Source organism: Nothobranchius furzeri, chromosome 18 (genome assembly GCF_043380555.1).
Source record: "Nothobranchius furzeri strain GRZ-AD chromosome 18, NfurGRZ-RIMD1, whole genome shotgun sequence".
Classification (NCBI taxonomy): domain Eukaryota; kingdom Metazoa; phylum Chordata; class Actinopteri; order Cyprinodontiformes; family Nothobranchiidae; genus Nothobranchius; species Nothobranchius furzeri.
In genome coordinates this window covers 42,040,975-42,064,819 of record NC_091758.1, presented here as the reverse complement: position 1 = coordinate 42,064,819, position 23,845 = coordinate 42,040,975, and the positions used below count along the sequence as shown (strand labels likewise).

The window sequence follows — 23,845 nt, the reverse complement described above, 5'->3', positions numbered from 1 at the left end:
AAACACAAAGAGGTGCTTGAAAAATGTCCACTTCAGACGGATCGCAGCCACTTGGGACTGGGGGCACTTTAAAGACAACAATAACCTGAAGCCAGAACAGCAGAAACACTGGTGGCTTCAGGACTAGTCTGACTTTGTCTGTGTGGCCATGACCTAGATTTAGGAATCAGAGAGACAAAATACTTTCTGAAAGGGGTGGAAGGTAGATGGAGTGTTAAAAGATTAGCATACAAACCATGGAAATTAAAATATTATCAGACATTATTGACAATAAAATGTAAAATCAGAAATGATCTGCATCGGTTTTTACTCTTTTAATGACAACTTAAACTTTATCCATCCATCCATTTTCCTCCGCTTATCCGGGGTTGGGTCACTGGGGTAACAGCCTGTGGAGAGAGGCCCAGACTTTCCCTCTCCCCAGCCACCTGGGCCAGCTCCTCCGGGAGAATCCTAAGGCGTGTTACGTCCCCGACAGGAGATGTTAATATGCGAAGGACGGGGTAACATAAGAAATACGACAGTGGCGTTAATATGCTTTTAATTGTTGTAAAAGGTTCTTAAAACGAGCAAACAGGTGGCGAGCATTATAAAGACAATGCAAAACACACAAAAACTCTCAAAAAGGTTAACATTGCACCAATTACCAACTATAAAAACACCTGGTTAAAACTCATATTAAAAGTTTTACCAGACAGAAGGTGCTTTTAAAATCCCGAAGTTGATAAAAGTCTAAAACAATCTCCTGACCTAAAACACCTGGTAAAAACTTCTTGTAAAAGGTTTACCAACACAGAAGGTGTTTAAAACCGGAGTCAATAAAATTGCAGCAGACCAAGTTAACCTTTTTAATCAACAAACAACATCAAAAGATCCCTCTGGATCATCCAAGAGCTTCACCCTTTTAAAGCTCATAACTCAGAGATAACCTCAAAGTTAACTCACCACAAAACGAAGGGGTTAAAACCTAAACGAGGCCTGGAGGACAGCAGAACCCCTGCACTACTGCCTCCTAGACTGCTGAAGGCACAGCCTTTTTATACAGGTGTTGGTAATCAGCAGGATTCAGCTCAGCTGTGCTCCTCAGCAGCCTGGGAGAGAGGAGGAGGGGGGTGGGGGGGTGGGGGGGGTGTCAGGCTGATCACTGGGGCTGGTTGATCCTGGCTCCTGAATCTCACTGGCCAGGCTGGTAGCCGTAACAGGAGCTCCCTGGCCAGCTCAGAGATATAGTCCCTCCAGCGTGTCCTGGGTCTTTCTTTAGGTCTCCTCCCAGAAAAACTCAACAGGCTCATTTTGATGTGGAAGAGCAGCTGTTCTACTCCGATCCCCTCCCGGATGACTGAGCTTCCACCCCTCACTTCACCTGAGCCACTAAAACATGAGGTCACAGATAAGATGAGGTGACAAAGTCGATCATCAAACTACTACCTCAGGTCTTCTGGTGCCAAGAGCACATGTGGATATCCTTTGTCCATTATGTCTGATCAATGACAAGCACAGAAGTTCAACGAGAAAACACCGCTCAGATTCAAAAAAGGCTGGGTCATTGCTTTAAACCACACCTCTCCGTGTCTCACCATTGTTGAGCGTTGAAGTCTCCCAGGAAAACGAGGAAGTCACCGGACAGAGCGTTGTAACGGCCATCGCCGTTCAGACATTGATTCAGTCCCCTGTTCAGCACCTCGGACAGCTCCGCCCTGATGGCTCGCTGCACTTCTGGTTCAGCACCATGGACAACGCCAGAGCAGACTTAAAAAGCAGCCAGCTGCAGTTCAGAAGACTGAGAGTTGTGCTGAAACTTGCCTAACAAGTGTTCACCAGCTCAGATGTATGATAATTAATGCTCCACAACCAAAACACACTCAGAGTTTATTAACAGTAACCGTGTTATAATTACATATGAATGAGGGAAGAAAGTACTTTCAACTTTATTTTCCCCAGCTTCAACCTTCAAAATCGCCGACTGCCTGCTGACATGACATGCCATGTTTTATTGATCAAAGCCGCTAATGATAAAGGGATGCCTCCCCTCCCTCTGATGAACCCACACATGCATTTATTGTGCTGCCAGACAACAAAAGTCCCGCGTCATGCTAATGTGGAGCAAAGTTCCACTTCATCAGAGGAGGAGCTCGCTCCACGCTGCTCCCAAACTCTAAATATAGAAGCGGCCCCGATTCTCGGCTCGCGTCTCTCTGGGGCGTTTCTGTTATTTCTGCGTTTCAGCGTCTTGTTTTCCACCGTCAGCAGCTGGATTTACAGCGTTGGTGTTTTTAACAAACATCGCTGCAATCATCAAAGGGAGGCAGAGCTCTTCAGTCTTGTTCCACTGACTGACAACCTTGTGGATTTTTAATGGAATATTTTATGTTTGTTCTCAAGAAGTTAATTAGATGTGAAGCAGAGAGAGCAGCACTTCAATGTTTAATATGAAGGACAATTTGTTAGCGACACCTATCAGGGGACTTGTGTCTGCAAGCCTTTGGGTTTCTGAAGCACTAGAAGCTCATCCAGAACCTTCATGATGGGATTCATCAGCTGTTGTTTAAAACCAAATGTGTCCGCTATCGATCTGTAAATGATATGGAATTAACTCTTGTTACAGAACGGGAGGGGGGGGGGGGGGGGGGGGCAAATCGGTCTCCAGAGGGAGGAGCGATGATCCCCGGCAAAACAACAAATTAGTTCTCTTGGATCTGATCTTGGTGGGAAAGCTAGTTTGGTTTATTCTAGGGTCTAAATGCTTCAAATGAAGCATCCAAGGCCCCGGGCAGGCTGGCTTTATTCCTCTGGAGAGAGGCGATTTTCAGTCCTGCTGTGACTCAAACCCAGTCTGCAAAAAGAGCACTTTTGTTTTTAACCTCATTTCTCTCCAGTATCCAACAGATGTTAGATATTTACCAACACCATGAGAACAATTTCAGCAGAGCTAAAGATTTAAATTTCTAAATTTAATTAAATCTTGGCAACCAAACACCATGAAATGTTTTCAGAATGGTGTTCCTGTTCCAGCTGTATGCAAGAATTTATAAACAACCTCAGAGGCCATTTCTGTATGAACTATTTCAGTTTAATTCGTAAATTTTAAAGGGACGTTATGGAAGTGTGACAGCCAAAACATGTATAGAAATAATAAATGTCTTCTTCATACATTCTCCTGCAATGCCCTGGTCCTGTAGAATGAGCCCTGGCATTTTTACTGTGATTGCCTGTTTTTCTGTAAAATCACAGAAAAAGAGAGATGCTCGGGTCGAGCAGGCTGCTTCATGCGCGTTCACGCTCAGGCATCGCCCGTAGCATTTGCTATCCGTAGCTTTAGCAGCAGAGAGAGAGGCAGTGCCACTTTGTCGCTGTTCCTAACGCCTAGTGACAAAGCTAGCTACATTTCTGAGGACCCTTAGCTACTTTCTGTAGAACTTTCTTCTAGATATTTCCTGCAAATTAGCAACAAAATAGCCATTTTCACTCCGAACCGTTCTTTGGTTTGACGTTGTTTCAGCTGTCATCAACGATATAAATGTTACAGACAGTATGAATATTACTAGAGTTTAGCAGACTCTCATGCAGAAGACCTGGGTTCGATTCTGGATGTGAACATAGTTTATTTAGAGTTTCTTTTTTACATTAATAGTATATTTTTTTACAGTAAGATGCCCAAATTTTTATTTGAGACTCGCCGAACGGCGTTGAATTCACAGATAAAAAAGATGTGCGTTCAACTTTCATTTTGGAACAATTTTTCAAGCAAGGGAAGGGAATGATCTGAGCATGCAGGAGGACTGACCCATCATAAACCTTTGTCGGCTGTGCTGAAGAGAAAGCTACATAACCAAATTATTTATTTAATTAGCTGCATGTTCTCCTGTCCTCTGTCCTCTGGGCCACACACACACACACACACACACACACACACACACACACACACACACACACACACACACACACACACAGAGGACTGTCTCAGCTGTTATTTTCGTTAAGGAGTGTGCACGTACAGCATGCGTGCCTCATGTACGAGCCTACTATTGAAGCTGCCATTACGCTTTTGGCCTGAGGGGGCAATCACGAGCATAAAAATTCAAAATTCTGTAAAGTCCCTGTAAAATGAACTTGTTCAGTTTTTTGCACTTTGTCCTTAATCTGAAATTTGTTCATCTTTTAATTTTTTTCTTACAGATTAATAAAATGTTGCTTAGTGACAGAAGAATGCGTTTTAAAAAAGATTTCTTTATTATTTCTGTTTAATTTCTCCAGAGATGCCGTTTCTTTTTTCATGTGAAATTCAAGATTGAATGTGACATCACAATAATGCAGTTTGTGACCCAGAGCATATTTTCTAAAGGAAAAGGGAACAAAAGGCGCTGTGCTGTGAATTAGAGGTTATAAGAAGGAAAAGTTACCTTGCCTTGCAGTGCATGGGCTGACCTTTAAAAATGCCAGCCTTTGTCGTCGAGGGACTGACCTGCTGCCAAGGAGAGCTGCTCCACCTCTGCAGCACCACCTACGTTTATTACAGCCACACTTTTTGTGTCTCTTGTTTTAGCAGGAAGCTCAGAAATAAGTGGTGCAAAAACAAACCCGTGCACACAACTGAAGAGTTTTGCACAGCGTTAGTCTTGTTATGATCATCTGTTTTTGGTTGTAATCCAGCTTCACATCTTGCATAACAGAAACAAATACATCCCAACTTCACAGCAAGCAGCAGCCCGAGGCGCGGCTTTTTTACATAAACCTCATCATTTCCTCCCTAAACTCATTTTTAAACCACTTCTTTTTCTTTATCACTTGTTTATACATAATACATAATCTATCTTGCACGTGGCACAGCTTGCACAGTCAGTTACTGTATGTGACTTTGCTGCATGTCCTGCATGCAGATGAGCTCATAAACACACACACCGTCTCTCTGAGGCATCTGTAGCGATGCTGCAGGGTTTGCTTTGTGGCGATGCCCTTCATAATGCCCATTCATCAGGAGGAAAGCATCTTTATTCTCCACTGTTTTCATCCCTAACGGTTAAGGATGCACGACATATTGGCATATCGGCCGACAGACGTATTGTTGTTGGTCTGGTTAGTAAAATAATAACATTATTACTGGAATGCCTAAGTCCTGCCTCAGAAAGTAGGGAAGTTCTTGACCGACAGTCACCTAAAGATCTAAAATGGATACCTAAGGACAACTGTGCTTCCAACAATCTTTAGGATGTGCCCAAATCCCATGTAGGCTCTAAAGATAATCTTATCAGATTTTCCTACCATGTGTGGTTCAGGTTAGGATTCAAAAGCAAAATGGAGCAGAAGTCAAGAAGGTGCAGTATCAAACACGGGCCATCCATCCATCTTTAGCTGCTTCTCCGGAGTCGGGTCGTTGGTGCAACAGCCTAAGTCGAGAGGCCCAGACTTCCCTCTCTCCAGTTACTTGGGCCAGCTCTTACGGGGAATTCCCTGACCAGCTGACAGATATAGTCCCTTCAGCATGCCCTGGGTCTTTCCTTGGGTCTCCTCCCAGTTGGACGTGCCCGGGAAAACCTCGGCCACGGGCGATTTAACTTTTGATCTAGGAGCACTTTTAGCAAATCCTTTAGGCAATCAAAATAAATGTCCCACAATTCTTATCGTTATTTCAAGGTTACAAGGACAGCTAGTTAGCTAGGAAGCTAGTCACGCTGGATTGGTGGAGAGCCAAAAGCAGAAGTCAGTTGCTGCTTTTCTAGTGTTTGATGCACTAATGAACAAAATCCAAGAGATTTACTTTTCAACACAGATGTTGTTTGGTTGTTTTTTCTTACCTCGCATGAAAAAATGGAAGCACTCGTACCTCTTACCTGTCTCATCCTTTGGAACGTGTTTGTATAACCTGTTAAAGGTGCTCAGAGCTGCTTTGGTGTTTCTTTTATATGAGATTTTATTCTCTAATGAGTTGTGAACGTCCGTGACCGCTCGGCATCCCACACACAAGCTGCCTTACAGACCAGCCCTCGTTTATTTCACTTGTGATGTTCATTAAATGTTTATTTTCATTACATTTTGCTCAAACACATGAATTATGTACCATTAGTGCAGTTGATGTCCCGCGTGCTGCAAAGCCAAGAATAGCAGCAGGTCTAAGGCGTTTTATAGGCGTCGTCCCGCGGTGGTTGAGGTGGTGCTTTACGGCCGGCCAGCTCTGTCTCCGGATGGAGACCCGCATGGCGATGTAGCCCTGAAAGCCTGAACACTCAGAGGGACTGGGAGAGGTGTTGTCGCTTATTAAAAATGGATTGCACAAGTGGAACGGGCATTTTTATGTTGTGCTGCAGGTTTGCTGAAGAGAAAATAAAATCCAGCACATCGGGATATTATTGGATGTTACTAAACCAGCTTCTTTTTTTAACGCGCTGATTCTCGCAGGATGAGGTTCATAGTTGACTTACTTTTTATTTGACATTGGATTTTGTTGTAAGGTGGTTTTGACTGCTTCTCCATTCATTAGCATTCATAGGGATGAGCCTTTTGCACAGATCAAAACAGAAAGACAGGGGGACAGAAAGAGGATTCACACTGACCCCAACTCTTTGAGAAGCTCCATCTGCAGCTCAGATGACACGTGCAAATACCTTCAGATAGACGGTGCCATGGGACGTCAAGCAGCCTGTCGTTTCACTACGATAGGTGTGTTTGCAGAAAAGTGTGGGACGTGGCTTGCAGGGATAATCCAGCAGCTCTTTGATGATCAGGATTTGGAGCAGAGGCTGTTGAGGTGCAATGCATGAAGTCCTTACAGAGAATGTGAAAGACTGGGCAAAGTCAAATTATCAGGACGTCTTTCTTTACTTCTTGATTTGTTGACTTTTCAAGTGAAATTTAAAGAGACAAGCATAGCATAGTTTATTTATAGCATAGCAGTCTATGGCTAGAACTGCAGTAAAGTTTGGACAACTTTCTTTACACTTTTAGTTTGTTTCCTCAACGCCTCCATGGTGAGGAGTTCCAGGCTTCTGGCCACGTCCCAACGGGACCCAGAGGAAGAACCGGGAGGTGCTGAGAGGACAGTTTCTCAGCTGGCTTGGGAATGCCATAGGATCAACCAGGGAGCTGGGCAGAGGGATGCCTGGGCCCCTTTGCTTAAGCTGCAGCTGTTCATTCAATTAGGTTTTGGTTTGGCTTTGTTCCACACACAAAAAGCCTGGAAGTAAACCAGAATGTGTTGCAGAGAACCAGGTGAAAAGTTGAGTCTGTTTATTGGTCAGATGCACTTTGGGGCGAGGCTACCAGGTGGAATCTCCTGAGCCGGTCCACGTTTGACTCCAAGCTTCCACTTGTGTTGGATCGTATTGACCCCATAAACAAACGCACTGGGGTCCACATGCCGCTGAGATCATTGTCACTTCTGGAGAAACCAACCAGGGTTTGGTGAAAACCAACGAAGCACCACTGGTGTGAAAAAAGCCCTCAGACTTGGAAAGGAGTCGTTGGGTGGCTCCGGGTCAGGAGGAGCTTTGGGAATTTTGTACCACCTTGTTATTAGCATGCTGACGTTTAGTAAACAGTTGATAGTAATCCTCGTTCTGATTGTTGCTGTTTTCCTTCTTTTTCAAGTCAGCGTAATTATTATTACCTCATTAACTCTTAGTCATGTACAAGTGTGGTCCTATTATAAAGTGGCACCAGAACCTTTTCTTATTTACTTATATCTGGGCCCGTTAACAGGATCACACACTTAGGTGTGTCAAGTCATCAAACTAAAGTAACTTTACTTGTGTTTGCTTTGACTTAAAGACAAAATGTAGTTTTTCACTGAAGGTTTTTTTATCCATCCATCCATCCATCCATTTTCATCCGCTTATCCAGAGTCGGGTCGGGGGGGCAGTAGCCTAAGTCGAGAGGCCCAGACTTCCCTCTCCCCAGCCACTTGGGTCAGCTCCTCCGGGGGAATCCCAAGGCATTCCCTGGCCAGGTGAGAGACATAGTCCCTCCAGCGTGTCCTGGGTCTTCCTTTAGGTCTCCTCCCGGTTGGACGTGCCCAGAAAACCTCACCAGGGAGGCGTCCAGGAGGCATCCTGACCAGATGCCCGAGCCACCTCAACTGGCTCCTCTTGATGTGGAGGAGCAGGGGGTCTACTCCGAGCCCCTCCCGGATGACCGAGCTTCTCACCCTATCTCTAAGGGAGAGCCCAGATACTCTGGGGAGAAAACTCCTTTCAGCCGCTTGTATCCGTGATCTCGTTCTTTTGGTCACTACCCAAAGCTCATGACCATAGGTGAGGGTAGGAACGTAGATCGACCGGTAAATCGAGAGCTTCGCCTTCTGACTCAGCTCTCTCTTCACCACGACAGACCGGTACAACGCCCCGTTTTATTTTATGTAGGAGAAATAAAATTTAAACTCACACGGTCCTCGGTGTTTTCTTTGACTAGCACATGAAGTTGTTTGTTCAAAAATATTAGGTGTGGAAAACATGCAAAAAGATAATCAGGAAGAGGGAAGAAAGTTTTTACACCGGCAAAACCCCAAGCATCCCTCTCCCCACCAACTTCATCCCGAGTTGTCCCCCAGGACAGAAGAGATGTGGATGTCCTTCCAGCAAGTGTTGGGTCCGTCTGGCGGTCTCTCAGCACAAAGTGTCATGAAAATTCCCAAAACCAGGAAGCATCCTGATTGGATATCTGAGGGGCCAGTTTGCTTCTCTGTGGACCATCCAATCCCTACCCCTTCCTTCTCGGCTCATGCAGTACCCTGTCTTGATTATCCTTCCTGCTGTCATGAAGTGGTGGTGTTTGGTTCGGACCCAAACCCGGGACAGCAGGCTCCGGAAGCAGAGTGGCAGGTAAAAAGAACAGATTCGTTAGAGCAATGGCAGGAAGGAGGACACGACGAGAAGACAGGACGAGGATCTGACAACAATGAGCACACAGAGGGAGGGATGACCAGGGAGACAGGTGGGTGAGGTAATGCAGGGAGATCCTGACACCTTCAGGTGATGAGTTCCCACAAAGGCGACCAAAGAGAGCCATCGCTGTGTCACCTTCTTAGTCTTTCAATCTTAGTCTGGACTCAAAATGAGTTTTCATGACAGACGGAAGCGAACGTGTGGGACAGCAAACCCCTCCATGACAGAGAGGTAAATGATCAGGTGACTGAAACACCTGCAAACCCAACCTGGTGCTTTCCTATTTATTATCGTAACTAAATGACCTCAGACCATATTTTTTCTCACTGGTCTGGATTTAAAATAAGTTGCTGACGAGAAACCGTGGAACAGAGTGAATGTGCTGCTGATGCATTCACAGCCGACTTGATCTAAGCACTCTTGGTTCTACAAGGACAAATGGGTTCTCCATACAATGCTGACATGCTGAATAAATGCAGAGAGGATGATTTACCGCCTGCATGATGCATTCATACTCGGTGCTCAACAGGACGGATGAAACAAACAAACATTTATTGGTTGGGTCTGTAGCCGGAACAGATTTAGGGCCTGCAGCTTGGCGGGGTCCTTTTATGTTTGTAAAGGAATGAATGAAAGTTGTACATATTTACAGCAATACATGAAGTACTTTAACACGGGCAAACCAGCAAATGACAATCACTTGTTGAACCTTTCAGGGGAATTTCGGGGATCGATCAGTGGACCGGCACAGCGGAGTTAAGTGTTCATATGGGGTGATGAAGGACAATGAGCCGTTTTAAATAATGCACGGGTTTGGTCGCTGAAAGCTTCCTAAGAGCCCTTCTGGTTCAGCTGTAAAACTTCTGAGGACAGCCGGGATAAACACTGGTACCCACGGACCGCTTTCCCTGCATCTCTTTGGGAAAAGACATTTTTGCCTGCGTAAAAAAAAAAACACCAATGAAGGTCCTGGCAGAATAAAACCCAGGAATTCTGGGATATTTCCACATAATACAGGTTTTAATTAGAAGCATACATACTTTATTTAAACACCTGTAAATAGTCATGGCAGGACATTCCTTCAGAGATCAAAGGTAGGCTACATTTATTACAGGGGTATTCTGCTGTTGTGCCCTTGGGCAAGACACTTCACCCAACTTGCCTGTGTTGGTGGTGGTCAGAGGGGCCGACGGCGCCAAATGGCAGCCTCGCCTCTATCAAACCGCCCCAGGGCGGCTGTGGCTGCATAGTAGCTTACTATCACTGGCAGTGTGTGAATGTGAGAGTGTGTGAAAGCGTCTTTGAGTGTCCTAAACAAGCGCTAAATAAGTTATGTAATGATTTAAATGATATGTTATTTAATAAGCCGTAAGGCGTAGGATTCCATAGGAAATATGAAATCCACCTTATGAAACTGTGAGGTTATTTGAACCAGAAGATTGGAACTTTTTAATGCAGGGATTAGATAACAGCTTCATGTCCACTCAGAGACAACAGAAGAGAGAGAGTCGAGTTTAAAAGTTAAGAATTTTATTACTAACAAATTAAACTAGACTGACTTTAAACACTAAATAAATGGTGTGACTAAGGTGGATGAGACGGTGAACGGATGACATGTGATGTTTTTCAGAACCAGCAAATCCGAAGAAGCGATTAGTTCTGATGGGAACTGAAGGTGATGTCTTCGCGTTAAGCTTTGGTTAGGAGGTTCATAAACACATTCAACGCCATTTGTCAGTCTACCTAAACTTCAGGAAGCCCCCTTCAGATCAGGAATGTCGAGGTCCAGCATGACCTTCTCTGGAACCGAGCTGGTAGGAAAAGCAGCGGTTGCCGACCAGTCCAGTCTGTGAGATACTTCCGGGTCACGACAATTTGTTGGCATCTAGTGAGACCCAAACCTGGGTCGTGATGGTTCAGCTTTTATTCTGAAAGGAACCGTTGCAGCAGGTGGAACAGCAACAGGTTTTATCCAGCTTGTTGTTGGTTCATTCGGCTGAAGAGGAAAGTTACGGATTGGCCACTCCGACAACTTCTCTGGAACGCTTTGAACTGGTGTTAAAGATGGCGTGGGCATAGTTTTATACTTCGGATGTTTTTGTTTATGGTCGAATGAAAAGTTGACAGATTTACCAAAACCACGCCTCCGTCAGATCTGGCAGATTCTGATTGGATCAGTAAAGTAATGTGTCATGTCTTAACGCTACGTAGATCAGTCCTAGTGGAAACATTTAAAGTCATATTACTTATTATATTCTATAGGATTATAATAAAGTAATTAATATTTTGATTTCACAGATTGGTCACATCTTATTTATTGACTAACACTTGGTTGGATTAGCTTCATTAAAATAGAGTTCTTTGATTTATTAAAAGAAAAGAGTTCATTCTTCTGTTGAGCTGAAAATAAGCAGGTTAGAGTGATTGCATGAGACCTTGAGACCATCTCTCATGCAGACTAGTTCTGTGCAGAGAAGAGGAAAAAAATGGTCATTTCATTCCGTTACAGTTAGATTATTATTATTATTATTATTATTATTATTATTATTATTAGATTATTATTGTTATTATTATTTAGCTGCTTGTACTGACTTTTTAGCCCCTCGAAGAAAAGAAATGGTTACTGGTTTGTGTTTGTTCAGCATCTTCTTTCTAGCTTTAAACGTATTGTGACAGATTTCTTATTTAGTGGGAATTTCCAGACGTTCAGCACATGCCGAGCAGTCGGTGAGAACGGCGGTCTGTCTGGAAGTCGTACCAAACCAAACCCACTCAATACTCGGTGTGAACGAGACACAAGTCTGGATTCGAGTCAGGCGTCGCCCCATGCAAAAGTTAAAGGAATAGTTCAGATATTTTTGGAAATGTTATTGAAAAGTGTTTGAGAATGGTTCTTTACTGTGGAAACGAGGGACAAAGTTAGCTGTTTGTGACACATTTTAATATATTTTTATTGTTAAATCCTTTTTCGGTTTACTGCAGGCTCTTCCTTTAGTCTTCAGATCAAACACTAAGCCGCTCAGAACTGGTCTATTTCTCCAAACTGAGGCTGCTCAGAGCAAAGTAGAAGAATTTAAATGATCAGAATTAGCCGTTAGTGTATTTGTGGCTCGGATGCAGCACGTTCTTTCCTGCATTAGCTGCATTTCGGCCTGTTTAGGTTCACATCTGTGTGTGATTTACACTTATTTTCCCTCATTAGCATTAAGAGGTGTCATGCTGCTGTTGCCGTACTCCGGTTTTGTTGTGAACGCGGTTGAGAAGCCGACGGAAGAGCTGCTGAAGGTGTAATCTTACTCATAACTGACTGAACGTAAACACTGGATTCACGCTTTACTGTAAACTCAGCATTTACATCATTTCTTGGCTTCCTCCATCTGTCTCCATCGACACCGTAGGGAGCGGATAAATTAGTTCATGCACTCTTGATTGATCACTTTTTTCAAGTAAAGCATTCAGAGGCTTTGCAGGTTAAATACTTCCTTTTGCAGAAAGTTGTATCTGGTTTGTGACATTTCCAGACTTGCTTGTGTAGCTAAACTAAAAAGTCTGCAGAAACCGAACCCTGCTCGGTGTGCCTTCTTTCTCTTTGTTACATCAACTCTTACCCAGAGTCACGGCTGCTGATGACCTGCGAGGCTTGTTTGCCAACAGCAGCATCTCAATTACTCACCGTAGAATTGTAGCCGCCTGAAATCTGCTTGAATTTTTACAACTGCTTGCCCTACGTGCTCCTAAAGGAAGAAAACCGTGGCACTCAAGGTGCTTCAGGTGGGTTTATGCGGAGATGAAGCTCTCTGCTCGCGGCTTCGGGAATCTCATTAGCCATATTGTGTTCCGACAGTGAAAGCAGAAGTGTTCTGGCTACAGCCCGGAGAGACGGGAAATCTCTGCAGCTTAGTGAAACCCCACTGTTACCCAACGCTGTGTCTGTACATCTGTTAATATGAGACTTTAGCTCCAAGATTTCCTCTGGATGACCGTGTGTGTCGCTCTCTCACAGGTGTGGCTTTCCTCTGACAATGATAAATCTTTATTTCCCACTCTGGAGTGAGTGTTTATTTTAGAAATAAGCTTCTTATTGGTACATGTTTGGCTGTTGGCGCAGATATGCAACTGTCCATCCATCTTCTGAACCCGCTTTGTCCACGTGGGGTCGCACGGGGGGGGGGGACACCCTGGACAGAGAGCCAGTCCATGGCAGGGCAACACAGAGACACACAGGACAAACAGTTGCACACACGCACACACACACACACACACACACACACACACACACACACACACACACACACACACACCTAAGGACAATTTAAACAGACCAATCAGCCTAACAGTCATGTTTTTGGACTGTGGGAGGAAGCCGGAGAACCCGGAGAGAACCCACGCATGCACAGGGAGAACATGCAAACTCCATGCAGAAAGATCCCGGGCCGGGAATCGAACCCAGGACCTTGTCGCTGCAAGGCAACAGCTCCAACCACTGCGCCACTGTGCAGCCCAGATATGCAACTACCTTGAATAAACTGATTCTAAAGGTAGATTTTGCTGTAATCACGTGTAAATCTGCAAATAAATACATGAGATTCTTCGTTTGTTGTTTTAGAAATGTCTGCGCTTGTTTCTGAGTCTCTTTCACTTTTTCTAAAGTACTGGGACCTTTATAGGAACCGTCCAATCCTTCTCTGCTCCAACACACCCGGCTGAATTACCCGCATGTTCATCATGACCTCAATCTGGACATGAGCCTTTTAATCCCTCGTTGATTCAAATCAGCTGTGGCTTGGATCAGGCTTGGGGCCCGCAGCTCCGAAGCGCACTTAAGTCCAGTGCAGAAGAGCCCCGACAGAGCGAGTTTATGCAGATGTGTTCCCGTTTGGCTTCAGCGTCCAATCAGTTAACGCTCTGAGTTCTAATGGTTAACTTACTAGATTTGCAGTTTGCAGCAACATCAGTTTTTACGCCTCTGCTCAAGAATCAGATCACCGATAAAAGGCCGTTTAGATTTTTTAGAACCACATTTGATTCTCAATTCTACAAAAAACACAACAATAAATAAATAAATGCTTTCAGATGGATGTGAAATTCCCACATGAATAAACAAACATCATATTTGGTTTTGGGAATGTTATATCGGCAGAACCTGAGAACTGAATAAAAAAACCTAACAAGCAGCTTTTTAACACATTTGTGAATAGAATAGAATAGAATAGAATAGAATAGAGAATGCCCACCATCTCTTTGTGAAGAAATCTAGTTTTATCTGGTCTGATCTTTTTTTTTTACCAATGTTTATTTAATGGTTTAGCTAAAGTACACAGTGAAGGTTTTTAATATTAACTGTTTTGTGACCACATTTATTTACATTACTATATTTTATTTTATTTTAGTAAATGTTTTAAGTCAGTCCATGTGCACCACACTGTTTAAAAACTGAAATACAAAAAAAAAAATGAAAAGAAAAAATATTTTGTTTGTTTCAATAAAAGAAAACGGGAAGAAAATCTCATGAAAAATAATCTTAAAGTCTTAAAGTTATTTACTTAATCATTTATTAACATTTACATTCTCCTGGTATTTATTTAGCTCGTCCTGCTAATAATTTAGTGAAACACGTAATATTCCCTAATAAATAAACTAATAAAATGTTTTAATGATAAGATTTGAACCTTAAAGATAAACCTGGAAGAAAAACTTGATTTTAACTGTTAAGTTTAACTTGTTTACTATTTGTGTGTTTCTTGTAAAAACAACAATACACATTTGTCTCTCACGACTGATTTCTTTATCGTACTTCCTGCTTCTGCTCTTGCTGCTCTTGCGTGTCTTCGGCTCATGTTTAGTTTCCATGGGATTTTGTAAATGACTCCACACTTTTGAGTGTGTTAGTCTTTCTTGTGTGTGGTTTTGTTTGTGTATTTATGTTGTGTTTTTTCATTGTTGCTGTTATTTAGCTGTTATGCCCGTGATGTATGGAAGGGTCACTGGTTTTGGTTGTTGTCTTTCTGGATTTCTGGTTCTTTGTTTTGGTTGGTCTTTGCTTTCTGTTGTTGTTTTCCTTTGTTTATTGCCCGTGTCAGGTATCCATACACAACAGTTAGAAAAAGGCTAGTAGTCCACCCAAAAGACAAGATATCAGTAGTACATCAGTGTGGAGTCCTTATGAAATCCCATGCTAACTCTGTAAGGAGTGACGAGCAACGCGGCGGTGGTCGAAATGCCATCTGTACCCTGACCCTGACCCTAAAGAACGAGGAAAACATTTAACGAGTGTTTACATTATTAAAGTTATGTTTTATAGCTGACTATTGGTTGAACTTGAGGTATTTAATATTCACCTAATGAAAAAGGTCAGGAGTTTTGAACTGTTAATTAGATTCTTATTAGTTTCTTAATGATTTTATTGGTAACAAATCAATATCTGATCATCAGATATTCAGTAACTTTTAATTAGAAGTGAATCAATATAAGGATCAAAAACCTTTAGTCTGTGATTCATTAGTTCCCACTTAGAAATAATGAGTTCATTTTTTACAGTGTTGTCAAACACCTGCCTGCTTAATCCAAAGTGAGTGAGATTATAATCCTGTGGGTTTTAAATGGAAACACAACAAACGAAGGACAATCTGACTGCGGTCACCGTTTCACTTTCATCCACAGCAGCGTTTCCTCTTCTTTCAAACGTCGGGGGGATTCAGAAGTGACTCGAAAGCAGAGTCCAGCTCTTACCGACTTGTATCAGACGGGATTAATTGCAGTGGGACTTAAAGACGGCGTTTGTTTATTCACCTTGTCCAGCGCCGCCTGGAACCAGAACAAACCATCCTCTTCTGAGTAAACTTTATGAAACCTTGTTCTGTCCATCTTTTATCTGTGAGCTTTTATCTGCTCTCATTAGGATGAAAGCAGCGGCGGGTTCTGCGAGGACACGTTCTCTGACATGGCCGCAGCTTTTTAACGAGGCGTTTGGGTGTTTTCTCCCTTTATAAACGCATCCGTTTTGTCGGGAAGGAGCGCTTTGATATGCATGTGGATCTTCCACTGTTTGACCTTTTGAATTCTTTTCCTCCAACTGACCCTTAAAGTCAAGAGTCTGAAATCAAAGGCTTGGGTGTGAGCGGCAGAACGAGCTGAGGAGGTGTGATCTGTCTCATCCCGCTCTCTAAGGAGTGCGTTTCATATCTGATCCACTAAGACCAGATGCCAGGGCTCAGACAGGAAGTGCTGTTGCCTCATCTTTATTTAACACTTTGTTCACATTAAAACCCCACAGCTTCCCTCACGCGTGCCTCTGCCTTTCTCATTGCAGGTGACTCTACAGACAAATAAAGACTAATGTGGTCAGGGAGCTGCAGACTGTTGTCGGATCCCATCTTCTTCACATGAATCAACATGAGTTTGCATACCTGACCTGACCGCACCTGGAGCTGTGAGTAGAAATGTGATGTGGGCGGTTCGTTTGATGCATTGATGCCACAGTGTGATGCAGCTTGATTGACCCGATCCATGAATGTAAAACACGATTCTCATTCCTGCTGGTACACAAGGCTGTGAGAAGCTGTTTTCTCTGTCAGATTTTATTCTGTTCTTGTTTTTTTGTTTGGCAAAAACAAAACACAGCAAGCTCTAGCAATCCTGGTCCCGGAGGGCTGCTGTCCAGCAGGTTTTAGTTGTTTACCTGCTCCAACACACCCGATTCCTGGATGAATCACCTGTTCAGCAGCTCATCAGGCTCTGCAGCAGCCTGTCAATCACCAGCAGATTCAAACCTGGTGTGTTTAAGCAGAGAAACAGCTAAAACAGGCTGGATAGTGGCCCTCGAGGGCCAGGATTGCTCACCCCTGCATGCTCTAGCCTCTACCAAAACAACTGGTTCTCTGAATCTGGCTCCCCCCGTGTTGGCCTTGGAAGGCTGATCATCTCCAAACGCCCCTGGATGATCATGCAGACAGATGCTCTGCCCTTCCCTCCCCATTCCTCACATGGGCCTGAGGTCTTGGATCAGCTCACCAAAAGTTGCATTGTTACAAAAACAACCAAAAACAACAAAACAAACAAAAACAAGGATTCCCACAACTTCTGGGAGAACGTTCTCTAGATTGGTGAGACACAATTAGAACTTTCTGGAAGGTGAGCATCCTGGAGGTGAACTATTCCCAGCCATGGTGATCCACCGAATGCTCCTTTCTCACTGATGGGTGTGTTTTCCCCCTCGCCACGAAGCGTCGTGTCAAAGAAGCATAGAAGTGTCGCTTGGCAAAATTCACACTTGGGGTTTAGTGGTTGTTCGCTGCGATTTCAGGATGTGGAAGTGAAGTAAAATCTGTTCTTTGCTAACATGTGAAACTCTGAAGAACGGCACCATGGGAGGTGTCCTCCCGTTTGGAAGGAGATGTTTTAAAACGAGTCCTCCTCATCACTGGAGCTGTTCCACTTCTAAACCTAAAAGCCGCTCAAACCCACATTTATGTGCATCAGTCACAGGCTCGCTCTGCTGTCAGCCCTTTGCAGCACTTGGAGTCGTTTCCACTGACACCAAACATTTTTCACACTGTTTTCTTTCTATTTTTATTTGGCTTATTGTTTGTGACAACTGAAACTGTCTGACAGATCGACTCCCGACCCTTTTTTAATTTTCTTTTCCTCTAGGAAAATGCCTGGAGATGCCACATTTGTCCTAAATCACCATAAAACACTCAGAAGCTCTTAGTTCACCAAATACATCAGAAAGACCACAAAAGACTCACATTCTTAAGAAAATACTTACAGTAGATACAGATAGTCTCTTATTATTTTTTTAACTATTATTATCAGTATTATTATTAGTAGTATTATTACCATTATTATTATTATTACTACTACTATTATAAATATAATAATAATATAATAATTATTATTATTATCATTATATTATTATTGTTATTATTATTATTTCTATTAATATTATTATTACCATTATATTATTATTATTATTATTATTATTATTATTATTATTATTATTATTATTATTATTATTATTATTGTTATTATTATTACTATTACTATTATTATTACTAGTATTATTATATTTTTGTATATTTGTATATATAATAATCATAATAATAATAATAATAAGTATTATTATTATTATTATTATTATTATGACTACTATTTTTATAGTTATTTTTTGTATAGTTGTATATATTATCATAATAATAATTATTAGTATTATTAATAAGAAGTTCAGTTAGGTTACAGTTGAAAATGCTCTGTCTGCTGGAGCTGGAAAGCTTTTGGATTTTAAAAATGTTAGTTTTTTTAGAAGACGTTTAACATTTCAACACAATTTACATGAAACTAGTTTCCTGTTGGTTGAATCTGATTCCAGTCAGTACTAATTGGGAGGCTCAAATCTCACTAATAAGTGTAATTATGGAGCTCAATCTTCATAAAATAGTTTGAATATTTTGACCAGTTTGACAATGAAAGCAGTGAAAAGTACTTTTTAAAGTCAGCTTGTGGTTCCAAAAGAACTCCTGCTGCTTTTTGGGGTCTTACAAGTTTTTGTGTTACACCTGGTAACGGATGTTTTTAGTTTTCACACAAACATTTAGGATTTTTGGCTTGCCATAGTACATTTATTATTAAATTCTGTTTTTCTGAGTAGATTGCAGCTAAAAAAACAGTTGTAAGAAAAAAACCCTACAAGGTTTTCTGTATGTTTATACAGAGTTTTAAACAAGCTGAAGTAAAGTAGAAAACATTATGAGACAAATGTCCCAAATTCTTTCATCATTAACAGAATTCAGCTAAACTCGTGAATGGATGATTCGACTTCCCTCAGCTGGAACAATCATTAAAACCCACAGAGTTGTGATTTAAAGACTTAGTCTCCAACCGTCTCCCAAGATGCTTCTTTCCTTTATTTTTCTCCTTCTCCCAGAAAATTGGTGTCATTTTCTGCCGTTACTGCAGAGCTCGTTCTTCCCCATTATCTCAGGGACAAAGCCGCCATGACATTGGATTAGACCGTGCTTGTTTTAGTTTTACTTCTCAGGGAAAAGGAGAAAACCGAGAAAGAGATCAAGTAAGTGATGGTGAGGAGGCGCTGGAGCTAAATTAGGGCTATTTTCTAAATGATGTCATTGACTCGTTGGGCATCTGAATGTATCTAAACACGCCGGCAGGAACGTTGCAGAGAAGCTGTACAACGACGGAAAACATTTGGAGAAATAAGAACACAAACATTATGTTGTGCCCCCTAGCCTAGAAATCTAGACAGACGGGAGCTGAGGGTCGTTGTAGTCACGCCCCATTAGAGCCTCAGCGGGCCCAATCACAGCACTCTATTGGGCCATTTCCATCTGTACCGGGCCAGGTAGCGTAGGTTGTTTACATATCTGGGTGGCCTGGTATTTTTCCGGGCCAACCAAGGCTCATTCTCAGCCCTCTTCTCGAGGGGGTCTGCTTCAGGCTGAACAGGGCCAACACACCCACTGCTGACAGCAAATCCACACCTTCCATTAGAGCAAGCCTCTGATTGGTGGGTAGAATCAGCCCACATGGGCTTAAGACAAGGATGTGTGGAATCAACCGGGCCAGGCTGGGGCCGACTGGGGCTACCCGGCCCGGGCCGACCCGGTACAGATGGGAGTGGCCCATAAGTTTGGTGAGCCAATCACAGGCCACCCCACCACCATGTCCGACTGTTGATAAAACTATTCAAAAATAAAACAACTAGCTAACTCAGACAACAGCTGAATGCTGAAACTATCATTTTAGAGTGTGAGACACGTTTGAGAGGTAGAAGGTTCTGATTAAGGGATGAAGTGACCCACTTCTGTTTTCTGACACTGTGATCATTTTTATTTCTTTTTAAAATGACGCCATTCCCTCTGAATATCCCTGATGGTTCATGTTGTTTTACGGGGAAGGAAAAATGAATCTGGAGCCAGAAAACAAGCCCGGTGAACCCGATGATTGCCTTCCCACACCATCTCCTCTCAGCAGGTTATCAAAAAGATGATGGTGAGTTGGAATCACCCTGCGATCTATTGATTGCTCCTGTCTGGTTTTACAGCCCGGCTCCATATATCGGTCTGTCCCGTTTAGGCTTCCCGGGAGTGGAGGTGAGCTCGTCCTGCAGCCCGTCTCCACCACCGTCCTCGTCAGCCTCCCACAGTTCTCTAATCCCCCTCATTAAGCCCGGCCCCTAAGCTCTCTTTATCCACCGGCTTTCCCACATGCCTTGTACCACACTTGTGGCTTTCCTTATTGGCAGCGTGTGGAAATGTCATGAATTTTCCATGTGAAGAGTGTGTCAGGATGCTGCCTTTTCCCTCAGCTTCAGGAAACTCTGATTCAGTCTTGGTAAAAGAGGGACCTGAACTACTATTTGCTGTTTTATGTGAATTCGTCTTAATGCAGTGTTCAAAACCAAACTCCGTCTGAGGTGTGGAGCCAGATTAAATCCAGTTAAATCCAGTTTTCTCCATGCGGCTTAATTCTGTCCTCTCCTCGACTCGTGGAAAGGTTGTGGCAGAGCTGGAGAAGCTGAGAGGATCTAAATTAACCTCCCTTTGAAGTTCAGCTCTCCGGATTTCCTGTTTAAAAACTCGAGTCACGGCAGAAACAACTGAGACGAATCGGGACCGCGTCGTCGGTGGCCGCCCTGCCTGAGAAGACGTCCTGTTGCATAACGCCCTCCGACAAACGATGCTAAAGCTCAGCTGAAAGCAGCAGACGACGCTGCACATCCTCCTCGCTGAGGCTGAATCACAAGTTTAGCAGCTTTCTTAGCTCTTTATCAAAAATATGCTCAGAGTGATAAGATGTCCTGTTTATAAAAGGCTTCATATAGTCTGAGCAGGGAAGGAGAATGGGTGTGAAACGCAGTACCACAGAGGAGTTGGATGTGTCTAACAAGGTATTAAACAGAGAAACCAGGGGTTGTCTGGGTGGTAGCAGCTGGAACGGATTCAGGACTTCTCTTTATCTTCTGCATGTAGCGTACAGCAAGTGCTTCAGGTGGAAAAAACCTTTAAATGTGTCAAATAACTTTATATTCAAATGGAAAATGTGTCTTAGCGTGTGAAGAAAGACGTTTTTCTGTGTGACGAATGCTTTCATTGACATAACAAAGTGCACGGTGCAGCAGTGCCTTCCTCAATGTCAACCCAACAACACACGACCTTTAAAAGAGCACATTATTGCGCTCACGTCTACGTCAACATCACAGGTGGCAGAAGCTGATGTCTGACTTAGAGGTGGGGGTTTCAAAAAGATGACGTTTCTTTATTTTGTCCACATTTAAAAAAAAACTTTTCAGGTCAGAATTACAGAAATCTAAATATAAATCCTTATTTGTCGTTGTCGTCTTCCTCCACTTATCCGGGTCCAGGTCGTGGGGGCAGCATCCCAACTAGGGAGCTCCAGACCGTCCTCTCCCCGGCCACCTCCACCAGCTCCTCCGGCAGGACCCCAAGGCGTTCCCGGACCAGATTGGAGATGTAACCGCTCCAACGTGTCCTGGGTCGACCCGGGGACCTCCTGCCGGCAGGACATGCCCGAAACACCTCCCCGGGGAGGCGTCCAGGAGGCATCCTGACCAGATGCCCAAACCACCTCAACTGGCTCCTTTCGATCCGGAGGAGCAGCGGTTCTACTCCGAGTCCCTCCCGAATGTCCGAGCTCCTCACCCTATCTCTAAGGCTGAGCCCGGCCACCCTACGGAGGAAACTCATTTCGGCCGCTTGTATCCGCGATCTCGTTCTTTCGGTCATTACCCAAAGCTCATGACCATAGGTGAGGATTGGGACGTAGATGGACCGGTAAATCGAGAGCCTAGCTTTCTGGCTCAGCTCCCTCTTCACCACGACAGATCGGCCTGTCGATCTCTCGATCCCTCCTACCCTCACTCGTGAACAAGACCCCGAGATACTTAAACTCCTCCACTTGAGGTAGGACCTCTCTCCCGAGCCGGAGTTCTTATATGGTTTCATTTATTTAAAGGCACAAAAATTTACATTACATTTAAGATGTTTTGCTAAGTTTATAATTATTTTCATTTTGAAGCATGCAACTGTCTATAATAATAATAATAATAATAATAATAATAATAATAATAATAAACTAAATAATTCTACAAGGATAAAACTAAAAGGGACACAAATGCCCTCTAGTGGTTGGCTGCAGTGCATGTTTTAAGCCCCGCCCTCTCCATGTAAATTAATGATGTCCCTCCTGTCTAAAAAAATTATCTATAAACCTCTTTTATCTCCAGGTGTTTGTTTTTATTTATGTTTCCAGAGTTGTCCCCCGATGCTTAATGTTCAATTATGTCTTCTCTGTGTTTATTTAGTTGGAAGTAGTTTTGTGAGTGGGCGGGGCTTTCAGCCCACATTCTATGAACATTACTAAAACAAGCGTTGAAGAAAATTAGTCAGTCTCACAACGCTCGGGCGACTGGTAGGAGTTGAGCTGTAGTGTGTGTGACCTCCCAGACGCGGAACAGCGAGCGCTGAGGTTGAGCTGGCACGCAATTTAATCTAGGAACGCCCGAGCGCTGACCGAAGTGAAACGGAAGTGCGGAGCTATTCCAAAGTAAGCAAGGGCACTTAATGGTTGAAGAAAGTTCATTGGAAGAACTGGTAGGTTGGTAACTCTGGTCATGGGTTCGAAGAAACGATGACTGAGTGACTTGAGATGGAAGGCGACTTCTGTAAATAGCCGCGGTTGGTGACGTAGGTTGGGAACGATGGGAATCCTGGTGAGGGGCTGCTGGGAGTTGTGGTCCTAGGTGGAAGCCGGTTGGGTGGAGACTCTGACAGTCAGCTTTAGTTTGTAATAAAAACCACCTGAATAATGGTTTTATTTAGCTACATACATCACTAATAGTGGGTAGGAATAGTTTTTATGCTTTCATCGTTTTTGAAATTCACCTCAAGACCCCAAACTCGGGTTTTCACAACCCTCATGTGGGTCTCTACCAAACTTTTAGGAATGACTTGTTCTCATCTGAAAATGACCAGAAAAACAACCAAAGACCTCTTTAGAAGATCCAATCCAATCTTAGAACCAGTTGCTCGGACCTTTTGCGCGGTGCTTTTCATAATAAATCTGTCTTGAGCATCACAAGTTAAAGATGGATCTTGCAGCATTACATTTGAAAGGTGAAAACAGGAAGTTGGTTTAGAACAGCAGCTTCTGTATTTATGACACAAAACTTCCTCTGGTGATGCTTTTCTTTTTTCGCCCGTTGGAGCTGCGGCTGCACTTGTAGCTGAAAATAGTTCATCTCTTGGAACACCTCCTTGCATGTCAGTGTCACTTGTCTCTGTCTGGATAACCACAACCAGAAATGGGCCGGGACAGTGTCAGCGCTGTCAGCAGCAGCAGAGAAGAAACCAATCCCGGTCCTCACGGAAGAAACTTTATTTTTGTAGCCTAGCAACTAAAGTCTCTTGAGGTAAATAGCCTGAAAATAAGGTCAATAGCTTTTTCAGCACAAAAGCAGGTGCTTGAGGCAACACATTTTACGCTCTTCTACGTGTGAGGTCACAGATAAACCAAGTCTGAGCTAACCGCTAAAGCTAAACTGATGAACCAGTTGCCCTGAGTGGGGCTCGAACCAACAACTCTTCAGTTATGGGGCGCACACTTAACACCTCTGTGACCATCGCCCGTTAAACCTCGAAGGGCACTCTGATCTGACATAAACAAACTAAAGCAACATTTATGGCCATATTTCATGACTTCTACCTCTGACTGAGCTCAAATTCTGCAAGTTTCATGAACTCTGAAACAGAAAACCAACTTTACTAGAAATGCCCATTTACCTTTATAGAGGGTAAGTTATGGTGATTAATACTCTTTGTTTCACGTCTTATTTTAGTTATTAAAACATCTACCAGGTCTGACTCATGCTGGCTTCATGCACCTTTCTTTACTTTATAATAAACATTAAGATGAACCCAGATTGAACAGAAAATATC

General features: G+C 43.2%; 1 protein-coding gene across 2 annotated transcripts in view; it reads left to right on the top strand.

Annotated features, from left to right (window-relative positions):
- LOC107395960 (leucine-rich repeat and fibronectin type-III domain-containing protein 2) overlaps positions 1-23,845 on the top strand; it is a 178,144-nt gene that overhangs the window by 81,902 nt on the left and 72,397 nt on the right. For both annotated transcript variants that reach the window (XM_070547103.1, XM_070547102.1), the window contains one exon: positions 16,183-16,302. The gene's annotated coding sequence lies outside the window, so the exon portion shown is untranslated. The remainder of the gene's footprint in view (positions 1-16,182; positions 16,303-23,845) is intronic.